Source organism: Thunnus maccoyii, chromosome 8 (genome assembly GCF_910596095.1).
Source record: "Thunnus maccoyii chromosome 8, fThuMac1.1, whole genome shotgun sequence".
Lineage (NCBI taxonomy): Eukaryota > Metazoa > Chordata > Actinopteri > Scombriformes > Scombridae > Thunnus > Thunnus maccoyii.
The window spans coordinates 26,373,320-26,391,413 of NC_056540.1; the positions used below are offsets into that span (position 1 = coordinate 26,373,320).

An 18,094-nucleotide genomic window follows, 5' to 3' on the forward strand; every position below is an offset into this window, starting at 1 on the left:
TTATATACAAAACAGGTGAGGTTCAAACACGAATAAGCAAAGAGAATACATAAGTCAGCAAAGAGAATACATAATCGCATAATAATAATATATTATGCAATTATATATTCTCTTTGCTGATTGGTGTTTGAACCTCATCTGTTTTGTATAAATTGCCATTTCTGCTGTTTTGATTACGCTGATGATGGCCTCTAGCTGAAATGCGTTTGTTTTTGCCTGCGATAAATAAGAAGACTATTGATCTGTGAGTCACAGTGTTCTGTTTGTTTTGATAGTGTTAGCAGACAGACAGAGAAATGGGCAACTCAATTGAATTACAAAATCACAGTGCCCTCTAGCACCTGTGGCAACTAAGTCTAGAAAAACTTGTATATATAACTAATTCACATTTCTATCAAATGTGACAATGAAATTATTATTGAAGTCTGAAAAAAAAACGACGAGTCGTGGCCATGGTAGAGCATAAGTCATTGGACATTACTTCAGCATCACAGCCTACTGTGTCATCTATCATGGGACTGAAAATAAAAAATACTGGAGGCTATTCATGAGATTACATCAAATTTCAAATAAATTTTAATGTGTTTCCATATAAACATCTCAAATAATAACATAAAGCCACCTCTGCCAACAAAACTGGACCTCCTCTTTTTGAGACCTGCTGATAGACGTAACAGCGGAGTAGAGGAGAGAGACTTAAGATAGCAACGTAACCGACCTGCATGCTGGTATCTGACATGTTTTTTTTTCTTCCCGAAAACAAATCATTTTTAAAATATGTATAAATACATATATATATATATATATATATACATACACACACACACACACATATACACACACGTAGTCACATAATACACATGTTAAAATAGTTGTTGATTATATAGTGAAGTCTTATTAGTCATCCATTGCTGCAGTGGATCATATCTTGTTGCAAAATCAATTGGGCATTTCATTTTTATAAGTTATCATGACAGCACAGCGGTCTCTAATACTCTGCTTTCATTAATGACCAACAACTAAAACAGCAAAGGACTGATAAGACTCCTTTGAAGGTGGACATCAAAAGTGATGCCTCTGGGTTTGAGAACAAGGGAGGGCTTCTTTGACATTTTCCCAGTGCAACCACACATTGACTCAAAGAGCATGGTCACGCCTGTAGGCTCAAGTGGGAAAATATGTTGAGTTTGGACCACAGTCCTTGTAATCCAGGAGTGCCCCAGTTCCATATAGCTTGACTGAAATTCATATTGAGTGGCCCAAATTATTATATTCATCATCCATCCTGAAGAAACGGCATTCGAGAACTAGTGTAGGACAGGCTATTTTAAGATGGAAGCATATCTACATTAGTCACTTTAGAACACCTTAGAGATGATGTCGATTTCTGTTCCTTTGGGAATAATGAACGGCCTCATTACAATTCCCACATAGCGTGCCTTAGTGAGGTGGTAGAATTAAAACTAGACATGTGTGTGAGTTAATGCCTTTTTAATAATATTCTATCAGATTTTCATTTAATGTGAAAGATCAATACTGTCTTTTAAATGATACCATAAAATTTACAACGGTGACGAAATACAATACAATACAGTATTTGTGCATTTTTTTTCCATGTTGTTTGTAATAGATAACAGGGCACAATGGGGATATGACATACATATGAATGTGTACAGAGGGCTTGGTTAGGAACACAGTAATAGGGGTTGGAAAAGTAAGCAGGAGCAACTGAGGAGGTAGCAGGCTTGGGTTTGATCTGTTCAGGGAATAAATATCAATCTATTGAAATACCTGCCTTCTGACAGTCACCCGTCTACATTTATCCATCCACTGTCAAAGCAGGATTACCCCAAAAGCCCCCCCTGGATACTGAACCATCTAGAGCCAAGTAGCTCGTTTTCACTACAGCACCATGTGCAAACAAAGAGGGCGGGAGCAGGAGGGAAAATGGTATCCGCACTGGCAAAGATGCTGCAGAAAATTTCACCCGGGTAAACAATATGGGAAACGGGCCAGGATCGTCTTCACATAATATGCTTAATTCTCCAGCTAAAGGGGGAAAATGGACTCTTATTTCCACTAAAGAGCTGTTGCTAAATGATGGCTATTCAGCCCAGTTTCAATTTTGACATGCCAAAGCTGTCTGAGATACTCAGTTACTGGGGAGTGGGATGTGGGCGGGGGGTGGTAGGTCTCTTTACTCTCCTTGTGCTCCATGGTCTCAGTCCAGCTGGCCTTTAGAATATGGATTATGTGGTGCAGCGGCCAGGCTCTCACTCCATGGGGGGCTGGACTGGGTGCCCAGCTTCAGCGGACTCCCCACCGAGACCCCTGGGTGAGAGGACGCTGAGAGCCCCCTCAGTTCTCAAGGCTGGATCATTGAGAACGCAGCGGATGCTTCCCACACCAGCACCATACGTCAGTGTGTGAAAGAAAACTAGCAAAAAATTTTAAAAAGACAGTGAAAAGGGGGGTGGCGGGTAGGTCTGCGGGGGGATTGGGGTGTGGAACATCGAGAGAGAAGCAGAAGCAACAACCATGGTTGTGGCAGAACTGCGACACTGCATCACTGCCAATCACAATGCCTGCTCTGTCAGAGAAAAGAAAGGGGTAAAAAAAAAAAAAAAAAATAGCAAAAGCAGCAGCAGCAGATTTACCTTTCAAAAAAGTCTGGGACGATAATAAGTATCCAAATGACAGCTCTGTGCCACTGTATCCCTGACTAAAGTTAACCAGGGGTCCTAATGTCGAGTGCCAGCAGCAGACACAAAGGTCTGAACAGTGGGGCGCCGAGGCATCTAGCACAGCATGGTTAAATGGGGCAGGTGATTTCCCATCTCCTCCACTGCCCTCAAGGCACAGCCAATCACTGCTGGGGAAAAGTGGCGCCCCAGCCAGCAAGCCAGGCAGCCAGTGAGTGGAAGGGCTAGGAGTCTATCTGGGACCATGCATTATTCACATGCTCCGCTACGGCACTAAGACCTCCACAAAGGAAAGGCCTCAGGTTCCATCAGTGCCGACTTGTTTCCAATCTATTATTGATGGCAACACTACACCATATACTTTTCCCTGATTTACTGGATTCTATCATTGTTTCTATAATAAAGGCTATTTCCAGTAAAGTCAGAACAAATGAGTGGAATATTTCCAAGCATGGTGCCAGTGTGCTTCTTTCATTGGAATCTTTTTGGAAATGGCTTTAATTACACAAATCAGGAACACTTGTCTTCTGTTACTGAAATGAAATAACTTTTGCACTGTAACAGCATAAGTGTGCGCTCACCTTAATATACACTGCAAAACCTGAAACCTTTGTGCGAATCATCAATCATGTCGAAGGTAGGTTTCCATGCAAAATTAATTCCAGCACGGAGACCTCCAGTTAGACCTAAGTGAAATAAATGAGCTATCCAATTACCACATTATGATCACATGTAGCCACCAGGAAAAAAAAAATGCACTGACAAAGATGTACCCATCAGCAGCTCGCCAGTATCTCATGGTAACTGTGTGCTAATGTTAGGAGCTATAAAATTCCCAATAAATGCATATTATTTTAAGTCAGTGATGACTTAGCATATAGAGCCATTTATTTAGATGTCCAGCAACTCAGACTGAACCTTCCCTACACAGACAGGGAGCAATCATTATTATAATTTTGGTAACATCAGAGCCCTCATGAAAATATGCATCTCATCTTGTACTGTAGTGCAAAATGGGCGAAGAACATTTGAAGGAGTAATGTGATAAAGCAAGGCTGGTCATCAGATATGAAATGATATACCATCAGTATGTATGTGTACAGTCTTGAATTGTATCAAAAAAGCCAAATGATCCTTTATGTTCTGATTTAAAAAATCTTAACAAGCTGCAATTGCTTTGCATTTTGTGGCAATATTCACATTATTACCATGCACACATCAAAGATTGCCCCTAAGTCTCTCCAGGAAACACAATCAATCTACTCAGTATGCGTGGCTGGGACAGTGGGCCATCTCTCCCTTTGAGGATGTCGACGCATTTGACCGATGTGCAGTCGATCCCCCAGATTGTGACTAATCATCATTACCGGCTGCTGAAACAATGACTTTCCTTCAGCCTGCTCGGCTTCAAGAAGGACACAGGGGATCTGCCGGTTTTTCTTATGGTGGCTTAACAGTTGAGTCTGGATTTGAGGAATTAAGGCAGACTTGGACACAACAAAATGTGCAACATGATCATCCATCCAAGTTATCAACTATAGCCTGGCTTGAACTGTAAATCTGTTTCATGAATTACAAAAAAAAAATCAGCAATAGGTATTGTATTTTTCGATAAAGTGTGATAGGGCTTCAGTTTCAGTTGGAGGAATTTCATTTTATACATTTTTAGCCGGAAAATAAGTGCTGCACATTCCTAGAAGGAAATACAAAATATAAAACAATAGGACGGAAATGAGGACAGATGCATAGGAGAACCATAGTTGGGGAATTTTCCAAAATGGACAGCGGATTATGAAAAATGACTTCTTCCTTACAGTGCTTAAAGGTTAGGTCTCTATTACACAGAGAGCAAAATGTCAGCAGTATCCCCTGAAAGAGTAGACTGTGATATTAATGGAGAGTCCAGGGAATGGGCTTCCCCTGACTGAGTTTCCCCTCTACCAGACACATTATTCATTTAGTTGTCAGCCAGCACCTGGTGCATGTAACACTAACATCTACAAACTAAATGATGGAGAGAATATGGCCCACCCTGGTAGGCAGCCAGTGGTGAAATGAATGTTGTTGATGAAGTATAATGGAGAGTAAAAGTACTGCTACTAGATAATCTAAGAGCGTCTCGCCTGCACAACTGAAGTTGTCGCCCAGGACATATTAGCATAATGTTCAATTCTCCAGCTAATATTGTACTTTCATTTGGCTCTTAGCTACCTCTGAGACTATAAGGATGGGGGGTACTAAACACAGGGTTCATGGCAAGGCTGCCATCAAGAACTGCAGAAATATAGCCCATTTTCCACCTCACTTTACAATGGCGTACACAAAAGTATTTTCATTTTACAATGGTAAAAAGCGTTACACCTCCAGTGGATCACGCATTAGCAAAGGAACTGACTTACCATCCAAAATAAATGGGTAAAAGATTAAAGAGAGAAACTTATCACTTGTTTGAATTAGTGTACATAGCGTTTTTATATTTAGTGCTGACCGCAGACGCCCTCCTCAAATTCCTCAAAGCAATCATCGAAGCATTTTTCCCTGTAATCTAACCATGCAACATCATTTACAACATAAATGACAAAGAATGTTGTGTTCTATGGAAATGTGATAGACCCAGACAGAATGACAGGATGATTTAATATGTTTTGGAGAAAGTCATCAGTGACATAGCCACCACTTCATCTAAGATGCAAAATGGCTTCTGTGTGAGGCAGACTGCGGCGGTGGATTATTTGTGAGTAATATTCTTTTGCCGTGGTAAATATATTGTGTCATGCAGCAGAGGGTGGAAGAAAAATTCTCTCTCAAGCCATTTTAATGAAGTCCCAAATGCCATCCTCATACTTCTTTCAAGAGCAAACTCTAAGAAACTCCTCTTGAAGTTGACTGTCCCTCAGTGCGTCTTCAAGTGATATGAAAACAAGCAGCTTTTGTGATAGGCAGCCTGAAAAGAAAAAAATATATATATATCCGATGGAAGAGGGTCAGAGGTTGGCAGTAAACAGGTGGTTTGGACCATTAAATTCTATCTTTATGATTGGAGACATTTTATGAATTGTTGTGGCAGTGATGGGATCTGATTAGGGACAGCTGGGATTTTCTCGTCCTGGAACACTAGTAAAAGAATAGTTTTGCCAACCCCATGCCAAACATTACTTCAATCACCGCCATCTTATAATTCATTTGCAGTTACCCCTCACTGCTACATCTTTAGCAAAAGGCTAATAGGAAAAGTCACAATAACACCATTATAGTGAAAAATGTCAATGTAATTCAGTGTTTTTGGTAAGTGCACTGGAGAGCGTCAGAGGCGGAGTTTAAATTAGAGCCAACACATTTTTCTCTGAACAATAGTGAGGAGCAGTGGGGGAGGAAGGAGGAGGGTGGGCATCCAATTACTGGAGTATTGTGTGTGTCATTTTGACACCACGTTTGGGTTTCTTCAACGATGCATTAAATATACCAGAGGTAAAGGCTGCACTGCAGTAATGATTGAAAGACTGAGAGTTGCTGCTAGCTATTATTGAGGGGAAATCAGTGAGTAAACAACTCAATACAGTGTCAATATGTCTATTTTGGCAACCAGTCATAATGCATTCAGTCATTATTTGTACTGTATTTTAAATCAAACAGAAAAAAGACATCGATGTGGTGTGTTTTTATTTGATTAAGTAATCTTCTTGAGTAAAATGAACATTTCTTTAAACCAATGGGAGAAATCACCCACATTTTAAGGTGCTTTGCTTTTTTCCTTTGTGATCTTTTTTTTTCTTTTTTCCTTGGATTGGATTGGTTTAGATTGGAAACAAGTGGCTATTTAACTTGTCTTAAATATGCATTGGGCAACTTTTCACACTGGCAGCTTCAAAAGGCAGCAGTTGAGATTCAACATCCTCAAATCATGTAACACGGCATACGCAGACTGTAGGCAGCAAGCTAATGTTTGCCCAGCTGGCCTGTCTGATCACTTCATACCAAATGATACCAAAGAGATGAGTGAGGCATCAGACCAAACTTTGGTGAGTCCAGCTTTCTGTGGGTGGAGACTCAATACTTTGTAGAGCTAAAAGGAACATTTATCCGCAGCTATTTAGATAATCTATTAAGCATTTAATTCAGTCTTTATTAAAACAAAAATGCCAAATATTCACTGGTTGTAGCTTCTCAAATGTAAATATTAGCCGTTTTTATCTTCTATAATAGTAAACTGATCACATTTGGGTTTTGGATAGTTGGTCAGACAAAACAAGACATTTGAAGATGAAACCTTTCGCTTCAGGAAATTGTGATGGTTATTTTTCACTATTTAATTTGTCAATTTACACACCAAACAGTTAATAGATAATTATATTAACAAACATTTAGGGCTGCAACTAGATATCACCAATAATGTTTGATTGATTGATTAGCGCCTATTGAATAAACTGAACACCAAAAAATAACATTTTGCCTAACAGTGTAGATTTACTGTATATTTTCCTGTAGCTTCAGTTGAAAAACATTGACATATGTTTCACTATCGTTTTGCTACATTTGCTTTGTAAAGGAAATCTTTCAGACAATCACACAGTCTTTTTCCATTCACAGTGAATCTCTCTTGGCCGTCCAACCTTTAGAGCTGCCATGCAAAACTCCGCAGACAGCTCCTTCGGGTAATGTTGAAAAAGACAATAGGTGGAAACTGCTCTAACCTATTTGCCAAATGGTCTGTCATCTAATGCCCTGGTGCTGCTCTATTGTCTAATCCTACTGCTGAGGCCTCTAAAAGGATACATCCGCCTAATAAGATGAATGGGCTTTGACCCTGAAGCTGGTAAAAGCCAACCTGGCCAATTTATCTGAGTGACCTCTACTCTTGGCAGAGACGGCCCTCACCTCTCCTGGAAGCCTTTAGGCAGGATCAATATCACAGAGGCAAAACAATCCAAAACAAGGTGGTGTCTGGAAGTTGAGATTCAACAGCTCATTGCCTTTTACCGCCCTGGATTATGTACTGAATAGCGAAGATTATCTTTTTTTTTTTCTTTTTTAAATATTTACATTACAATTGAGCTGTTATATCAACCCTAATTCAATCATGTATTCTCAAATCACAAATGACTGATGTAGAGTAAGATGAGCGGAGTAAAAAAATATGTCAGCTCCATACTGATTCACCAGTAATTTTATTATGAAAACCGCAATCATGGCTATTCTGAGGCAAGGATTGTAATATAGAGAACTGCATTTTGAGGGAAAATAAGATTTTGTCGACTAAATTAAGGATTCTGTTTCATGTTCTGTTTGTTGGTGTTGTTCAACCGAGATAAAAGGCCCCAGCTCGGATAGGTCGAGGCAAGATAAGAAGAAGAGACCCATTTACAATAGAATATGTTTTCTTTCTTTGAGCATGAATCAGTTTACATGGTATATAGTTTCAATCGTTGGCCTCAAATCTATATCTGCAAAGTGCTTAGGTTTGCATTGGTGATTAGATGAATTGGACTGAGAACGTCTGTTACTTGAGTATCCCTTCCTTGCCTGGATACCTAATGCCTTCCCCTTGCCTCTGAAGTGACCACAGTTTCAGGATGCTTTGCTCTGGGCACTTGGCCAGAAAGCTTTATGTATTCTGATACCATTCATTTTTAATCAGGACCAGAATATCCTTCCAAACCTCTTGCAAGCTGCCTTTGGCTACAAGACTTCAATTTTGTTATATTTTAATTGTTTTGGCAGACCTCCTCATTGTCGAATGTATCAGTCGACTGTTAATATTGCTAATATTTCAAGTGAGAACTGCTGCGCCTCTCATTTAAAATGCTTTTTTCTGTATTTTCAGCTGCTCTTTTCTTGTTGCAGAATTATGTATTTTCCAACTATAGCATATACTGTAGCAGCTGAAACATTGTGTGTGTTCAGCATATTTCATTTGGCTTTCCACTTCGAGGTGCCCTACTCGCAGCTCATCTCCACATGCAGTGGAAGGGTTTCTTCACATGACTGCTGGGGAGAAAGGACATGAGAGCAGGGGAGGGGAATCTTCTTCGGCGGTATAATGAGTTTGACAATGAAAGTGACACTGCATCCTCTCTGGACCTTGCCATGTGATCAATCATAACAATGGCTCACAATTTCCTCCTCTGGATACTGACCTTTCTCTCTTAAGGAAAGGAAGAGTGTGTAGGTGTCGGAGTGTGTGTGTTCCTCAGGATTTCATTGTGCCATCATCTTATTTCCAATCAGTCCTTCAAGTCCTCCTACACAGCCACAAGAGTGTCCTTTAGCAGGGAGCCTTTTTCTCCCATGAAAAGCAAAATTGTCCTAGAATAAAAAAAAAAAAAAACCCTACTGGGGGAAAACTGATCTATTTTATTCTGTCATGTGAACCATTTTAAACATGTATAACACACTTAGCAATTTTAAGGGAGTGACATCTGGCTTATATATTTAAAATCCCATCACCTGAACAGCTTACAAGGTGATTTGATGCAGTTACTTCAGAGAGAAGAACTGCCAAGATTTCATGTAAATATCAACGTGTGAGATTATTTTAGGCTGTTCCTCTCATAGTTCAGTGCCCATACTAAAGAGAGACAGAAACGGGAATGACGTGCGGAGAAAACCGTGAGCGTGAAGTGATCCTACAAGTTTTTAGCTGACCCCACCTCCCCGCCCTTGTCTCCCTGGCGAGCCACCAGGACATCTCATCAGTAGCCTACTTACTGCATTTTCTGTGGGTCTGTGTCCGTCTCTGTGTGCGCTGAGAATCAACTACACCACTTAAATAAAACTGTAAGAGTAAATTACAAAATATTGTTATAATCAAACTCATCTTAATACGCTTCAGCCACAAATGTCCCATGTCGGCAATAAGGCGTCTAGACCAGATTTTATGGCCATTTTTATTTCATTTTTAATTGTTTTATCTGCACACCAGAGGTACACACTGCTCTGTGGATTGGATTTAAAGCCATATAAAATCTGATCAAAAATATCACCTCACTGGGAAAAATGCTGTACAGTAACTCAAGTGGCTAAAAGATTGTACATTTTAGATTATAAATGGTCAATTTTATGTTTTTTATTACACTTTTTTAATTGATGCTTTCATAGATACTTTTAACTAGAATTAGAATAAATATTATAGGGACTAAAAAGAATGCATAAACAAGTCAATAAATAGTGAAAAAATAAGTATAACAAAATAAATTGCATACATAAACATACATATTTTTGTTATATTGTACACTGCTAGACTATTGTCTTTTTCTTTTTTCTTTCTTTTTCACAGCTATTAGGGAATGACCTTTAACAAATTAAGTTTTTATATTATATTTTAAGGGCGTAACCTTGCTTTGAAAAAAAAAAACCAAAACCTATATTACCACACACACACACACACACACACACACACACACACACACACACACACACACACACAAAGCGCTACCACCTGTATATAGCAAAATAGACAAAACCAAAAGGCACAAAAGTCTGCAAAATACTTGCTGTTGCTCATTAAACTTACTGAGCACATGGTAGTAATTTCAGGCCTCTCAGACCATTTCAACTTTTCTACCAGTTCCTCTCTTCTTTCATCTGTAATATGGTGGTTATAGAGTAAGAGGACACTGTTCAAAGAGCTTTTAGTAAGAAGGTCAACTTGAAAACTATGAGGGTGAAGAGGATAAAAGTAGTATTTTGCAGTGAAGGGGGGCATGCCATACCCAGTGTAAATAACACCCTTAGTATTTTATATTTAAAATTCTTCTGTTTTCAGGAAACAGCAATCTGCTGACTGTATTCTGTGTACAACTCTCCATCAACATCTTTCACCTTATTAATTCAGGCAAATATTAAAGATATTATGTGATACAGTAAAAAGGAATCAAACCCCTTTGATATGTGTTATTGTTAGCTAGATGAAACGTTCACATGACGAAAACTCCCTGAAATCCTGACTGGATTCAAGCCCTTTTAATGAAACATTTATTCGTGTGTGTTAAGGACTCCAACACATTTCCACTGCCAATGAAAAGATCCAGTGCTATCATTTGCAGTTAAAATGTGCTTTTAATTGCGTGTGTCATAACGGAAATTAGAGCAGCCCAGCACAATTAAGACAATACATTTTTGCACATATTTTCATCATTACACTTGGTCACTTAATTGGACTATTTAAAAGAGTAGAGTTTAGATGAGTGTGGTTTCACTCTGCAGCCTATAGCCTAAAAATATCTTCCATTATCAAGTACGTTAAATGGTTTCTTGTTTAGGTTTACCAACTTTCTGCAGTCAAGAAGTTTTCCACTCAGTGTCTTGCTCAAGATGATCTTACGGGTGTGACAACAAGTAAAGCAGAGACTTTTTCTACATTCAGATGAGACAACAACAGAAGAATCACCTTGACTTCTAACTTTTTGATTGCCAACATCCAATACTGAGGAGCGCAAAGGTCAAAGTCACAGCACCATGACAATAGATATAACAAATATCCCTATGTCCCAAGATAGGGGAGAGAAAGGAGATTGTGAAAGAAAGAAGACATGAAACTAAATGGATTGATGGGTTGGCACTAGTCTGGGGACAACATCTGAACACCCAGGGGTGCTCCAGGAAAGGAAAGAAAATCTATTTTAGCCAATATGAAACAAAAAAAAAAAAGACCTAGATACTGTATCTCGACGATCCTCAACTTTTATCTGTCTTTCCCAAAGTACAGATATTTACTTCACACATTACATTTTCAATGTTTTAACTTGCTTGCAAGAATGAGCTTCAGTCTCTTGATTATCCACTTACAAGCAATCAGTGGAAAGGAATAGCAGGGACGTATGCCTTGACAAGAAGTGTAATATTTGTCCTTTTCTATATGTCTAGTGGTTTTTCCTATATCTCAGGAGTGTTTAACATGGATCTCTGTGTTTAGAAAAACATTGATGGTCCCTGATTGCTGAGAAGATACCAGTCATACGTACATGTAATTACGAGCAACACAACTGGACCAACATGCTAATCCCCTTTTCTTCCATTGATATTCATAGAGTATAAAATGGCTTCCTGACTATTTCCGTATTGCATGGTAATACAAACACTCAATTAGGCTGTGTGATGAAATGAAATGAGCCATTTTCTCTTGAGGACGGTAAATAGTGGGCCTCATAATTGACAACTGCGGAGTAATTCCTAATCGTAATAACATGTTCTGCAGTTTGGCACCAGCAAGTGATTATGGCGAGAAAAGCGCAGGCTAAGACAGTGTTGCCAGCGATGCTCGGCCAAACTGGGTGAAGCTTAACTTGAAGAGGCACATGTTGATACTCAACTGTTAGGTAACAAAGAGTAGATGTTAGAGTTGATAGCTTTTTACAATGCAGCTGCATCTCTGTAGACTATGTAACACTAACCTTGACAGAATAATCCAAATATTGCTTATATTCTGGCTCCTTTACACACTAGAAACTCTAGTTACAAAACGTATTGAACTAGAGCTGTAACTATTTTGATGATTGAGTAAATCGTTTAAGTTTATGATGAAAAAAGGCCAAAAAATAGCTGGTTCCAGCTCCTCAGATGTGAAAATTTGCTGCTTTTCTCTGTTTTATGTCATTGTCCATTGAATATCTTTTGATTTTGGACTGTTGGTCAGACAAAACAAGACCCCAGGCTCCCAAGAAGTTATGATAGGCATTTTCCAAAAAATGTCTGGGATTTAATCGATTCATTGAAAAAAATAAACACATTAATTGATATGTGATGGAAATAATTGTTAGCTGCAGCGCTAATTTAAACCCTCCAAACCAAGAGAGAAACTGAAAACCTTATGTCAAGCCAGACCCACATCACACATTAATATAAACCAGTTACGCCAGTTAACTAAGATAATTAATGCAATAATTAGCAAACATTTCTATATCAACATCTGCGTTTAAAGAGGGATGATATCAGAATGAACTCAGATCTTTAAAGCATTAAAGGAATGGGGTAGTTTCAAGAAAATCTGTTTTGCCTTATTAGTATGCTAATTTATACTGCAAGACACTCCAAAGTCTAATCAGATCATCCACTCTGTAGGGGGTATCTGTGGTGTGAGTAGAACGTTTTCCATAGCGTGTTGTTGTTGTGTTAATGTATTCACAACTATAGTTTCACAAATAGACGCACAACACCAAAAAGCAAAAAGGCATCTCACACATACAACCTATCAGGATGTTGAGATGTAACAAGGGTAAATCGAAATTCCCATACCGCCGGTCAGTTTGCCTTTCGATTACACGTGGCTTCAAATGTCACTGACCTTTGCTCGGCACAGAAACAGGGCAATGACCTCCTCCAGGCTTTCTAAACTCCTCCGAAATAGAAACTAGAATCTTTTCATAAGACTGATGAGCACAACACCTCCTATGACATCTCGGCACGTCACCGCCGTATCCCACATCCCCTGTCACCCCGAGCACTAACAATGTGAGCACTTAACCGGTGACAGCGCCAGCAAGCAGGAAAGTGATGACAATAAATGATGGCAATCAAAGCGCACCTCCTCTTTTGACGAGGCACGAGATAAAGCTCAGACACCTTCCAAGCTCCTATTAACAAATGATGAAACTGTTTTCTCTGCCAGATTTTGAGTGATCTTCAAAAAACATCACAGATGGCCAGCTCTTTTGACCAGAAAAAAAACTGTCTGATGTTATTTATTCTTTTTGTGGTCGGCTTGTGCCATATTGAATTATAAAAGTGGTGAGGGAGGATTTCTGCCTGCTACGATCAATAGGCTGATTCCACTGTCACAATACAAGGCGCAGATCTGAGACAGGAGTTTGACAGATGGTGTGTCACCTTCGTCAGCGTGACGTCCTGCGTGCGCGTCTGTTTGTGCGTGTGTGTGTAAATGTCTGCACTTTTGCTTGAATTTCTAATCTTGGAGAGATAAAGTGTGAGAAACAAAAGTGAGATATGCGGGTGTGTGCGCATTCGTATGTGAGACAGAAGAGAGGGGAGAGGAGCAGAGTGAGAGAACATGAATACATCCACACAGAGAAGCATGTTAGAGGGTGTCTGATACGCTTTCATACTCCCACCCAAAAAGCCTTTGGTGCTTGCTGTGCTACAGCACACTTTGCTGTGACTCCTCCACTGATTTAATTAACCTTTTACTGGCACCGTTCACACAATGAATCTGTGAGCTATGCTCAACTGTAAAATGTGTACAGCTGCAATGTAGGCCTGTGACTTGGACAAATTGAAAACATTTTCTAATACATCCCTTTGTAACCAGTCCTGGATGTGAACGTGGCACCAAAAGACACACACAGGACTGCTGCACCCACCGTGAAAACATGAAAGGCGCACACTTTTTTCTTCAAATGAGTTTGGAAAGAAGGTGCAGGCCAGAGCAAGTGATGCTTCTTTAACAAAGGATGACAGGCATCACAGTGGAAGTCCCTTTCTCCTAAGCAGGGGTCAGCAGGCGTCAACACCATCCCACTGAACGATAAATCCCATGTGTGACGGTTAATACAGCCGAGGAGAGCTGTCACGAGGTACTGCAATGCTGTAGCTGCAGTGCCTAACAAGTCAGTACGAGCTTTTTCACACCCTATTAGGAATACAACTCAACTGGGCCATGCTATGTTTCTGTTTCGTGCAGTCATTCATGTTTTATGAGGGGTATAATATTGATTCTGAAGCAGGCGCAGTCAACATTAGGATAGGAAAAAAAAAACAAAAAACCTGTATCCACGGATGTGTTCACTTTTACACAGCAGCTATATGTTAACCCAAAAGCCTAACAGACAAATATTCATATCACCACAATACTTGGACCTGATCCATAATAATTTAATATTAAAGCATTAAAAATACAGGATCAGAAAGAACTAGAAAGTGTAATTGCAGAACGGCGACCCCTGTTGAAAGACTCCACATTTAACTTTCTTAACAAAGGGATTTTTTTGATTTTTGAAATGAGGACATTTTCTGTAATTGTTTAAAATTGATTGTCTGAGTGAGTGTTACCAGAACTGTCAGTACAGCAAAGCTAAAGCTGAATTCACATGTATTTTGAAGCTTTAAATCTTATATTTAAGGCATCTTAAATTGTAATGGGATGACAAATTGCATTCAATCTTTTATACTGTATGTAAAATGGCAATTTGACAAGAAGAGTGAGCGTGCATGGTGAGTACTATTATTTATTTTCAATTTTCCAAGACACTTAAACAAAGTCCACATATTTAAACACATTTATACTCAGGGACGTCAAGTGACCCACATTCTAACCCATGCAAATCCACAGTTTGTATGCCTTGAATTTAAATTTTCCGACAAAAATTATATATTCTAGTCAAGACTGAGGTCACATCCTTCTGTAATTTGCATTCTTTGCTCTCCTTGTGCATTTCTACCTCCCTTCTGTCATGAAAGATGTACAATTACTACATTCTACACAGAAATATTTAAGGGGTATTTTCCCCATTTCATTGACTACATGATAAGGTGACAAATTGTAAAATATTGAGAAAGCTGTAACTGGTGCACCAGTGATTTCAACAAATTGCATTACTCGATATAAATGCATTTCATCATTATGCAGATGTAATTAATTACCTACATGAGGTTTCTTTATAATACTGTTGTTGTGGGAATACGGCTTCAATTGAATAACATGTTTTTATTCTCCCAATCTTCAACAGTGTTTGAGTGTTTTCGCTTTTTATAATTTAAACTTTAAGAATTGTATTAAACAGTAAACTGTTTAATGCTCTGTTATGTCTCACTGCAACTGCTGAGTGCTAACATTTTTTTTTTTTTTTTTTTTAAACTTTTATCACTGTGTCACTCATGGCAGAGTTACACCTCCCCATAGACATAAAGTTCCAGTGTTATACAGCTGGTGGATATCCACACTGCTAACGTAACATGAGACATTAAGTGAGTATATGTAGTTTACATGAGTGTGTACATGTATGCATGGGTGTGTGTCTGTGTATGCCACTGTCAGATATAGGGAAGAAATGATATTAAATCATTTTTTTGAAGAGAAAGACTATGCTTTTTTTTTTGCTTTTTTTTTTTTTTACACTTGTGTATCAATATGTAACTGGAGAAAAATGGAAAATCAAAAGTAAAATGAATCGTTATTGACAAGCATAATATTTTTAGACAATTACAATAAAAGTACATATGAAATAACCACATGAGAAATCATCATTTTATGTAAGGGAAATAAACTATAAATAATAAATGTATTAGGGTTGAGGTTCTGAATATAATCATCGTAGAGGAATCTGTAATAGATGTACAGCACCAGTTATGTAAACAGGACACTTTCATCCACTGTGGTATGCAAGGACTGCTGGCCATTCTAACAACTAGAAAACCAATAAAATGGATGCTTTAGTCAATCAATTTTGTTTTCAAGGGATTCAATCAGTGGCTGGGGATTATCTTAAGTGTAAAATCAATGCAAACTACTTACTAGATGTCTTTTTTTACTATTACAAAAATTCCAACAACTTCATGTTATGTCAGAAATAATCTGTAGTGATGAATATAATCAGTTATATTAAGGATCAACATGTTGAAATTAGGGGCTAGGCTTAAAAAAAACATTATCATAGCCCAAGAGAAATAAAGATGTTGATATTAAACATTTTAAAAAGGTGACATATGGGCACAGAACCTAACAAACACCTCTTTCACTGGCTGGGTCATCTCCATTTCAGACAAACTTGCTAATATACTTCAGTTAATGTTATTGGTATTTGTTGAAATACAACTCTATCACTACAGCAAACAACCTCCTTCTTTCTGTACATCTATAGTGGCACACAAATGATCATTTAAAGCTGCTGAGTTGACCACTCTGGTTTCATCTTTAAAAAGGTGGACATCTCTTCTTTTGGATCATGGAGGTTAACGTTTGCAAATGCCGTGCTCTCTGTGAATGTGCCGAGGCTTCGGTACTTGTCTGTGTCGAACACTCTGTAGAACAGAGCGATTTAGAATGAAATATTGAGTTCATTTATGAATAAGTGGGGCTGAACGGCCCCTTGTTGGAGCTTCTGCATGCATATTCAGTTGATGGAAACCTTTGGATGGGTCATTTCTCTTAGCTGCTTCATTAAATAGTGAAAGTCAAAAGTGCAATGCCTCCTGAAAAAAAAAAAAAAAGACCAGGATCTATAGAGGTAAAACAATGGCAAGGTTTTTCTTTTCTCCGGCTCAAAATCTAGATGATGAAAAAGGACTTTAGGTCCAAAAATAGTTTAACAAGAAGAGGTTAGAATTTTCAATTACTTATTAATTAATAATTAACGATTAATCAATTCTTGCATTGTTCTCTCTACAGAATGGTTTCTGCATATTAACATGATGTGCAGTTAAAATAATTATTCAGTAGCTGCTTTTGCATTTAGTAACATTAAAGCATCGCACCTGGGACAAACATCTTGCAGGTATTATTTTTTTCCACTAATTGAATGGTGAGTTAGATTAAGTCTCAGCAGGGCATTGTACAAACTAGAACCAACCAGCAAAAAACACTCTAGAGGAGGTATGCCAAAGGGGCATAGGTTGGTGTGTGTATGTGTGTACTAATGCGGTGGAGGGCAGGTGGATTTGAAGCTTAATAGAGGACCTATTGAAGGCAGACTCTGCATTGTCTTGCAGCAATAACTGGTGATATGATTTTGTGCTTGGCATGTACAGCAACAAATATGACTGCAGGCGAGTACTAAGGAGGCCAGGGTTATGTTTACTAGCACCTCTGTGGTTAGGCTGAGCTTTTAGTGCTTCATAAATGTATACGGAGTGTATTTGGCCAAAGCAAAGGCCAGCCACTGGAACAAATACATAGGTTTGAATTCTGATGGCATTTTGAAAATGTAAAAGACTTACTCTGCTCCCCCCCCAGAGACAAGCTCACTATGATGAATACTGCCATTAAGAAAATCACTTGTCTCAAATGTCAGAGAGTAGCCAATGTTTTTGGAATAAAAATTGATAGCACATGAACACAAGACATTTTCCTTTTTACCCTCTCTTTAATGTTCTTGCCAGGAAAGTGTAATCAACCCTAATTATTTTAACTGCCTGCCAGTCTTTGAGATCATTGGTTTCTTAAAAATAATTAGAGCTTTACATTGAACATGTTATAATGGTGATGGCTCATGCTATGAATTTACTTCAGAGAAGAAATTTTAAAGCTTTACACTAAAACACATGAAGCTGAGAGGATAAAGTCAATGCGGAAGGAAAAAAAATGAAAAGAAAATGCATTTAATTAAAAAAATGTGATGAGAAATCCTGTAAATGCCACCAATAAATGCCTTTTTTTTAAGTAGATTAGAAGAAATGTTAATTATTTTCTTAACTGCAAGCTAAACTTTTGTGATGTCATGTTAAAA

General features: G+C 38.5%; 1 protein-coding gene across 2 annotated transcripts in view; it reads right to left on the bottom strand.

Moving 5' to 3' along the window:
• si:dkey-237h12.3 (teneurin-3) overlaps positions 1–18,094 on the bottom strand; it is a 144,197-nt gene that overhangs the window by 109,718 nt on the left and 16,385 nt on the right. The window lies entirely within an intron of this gene.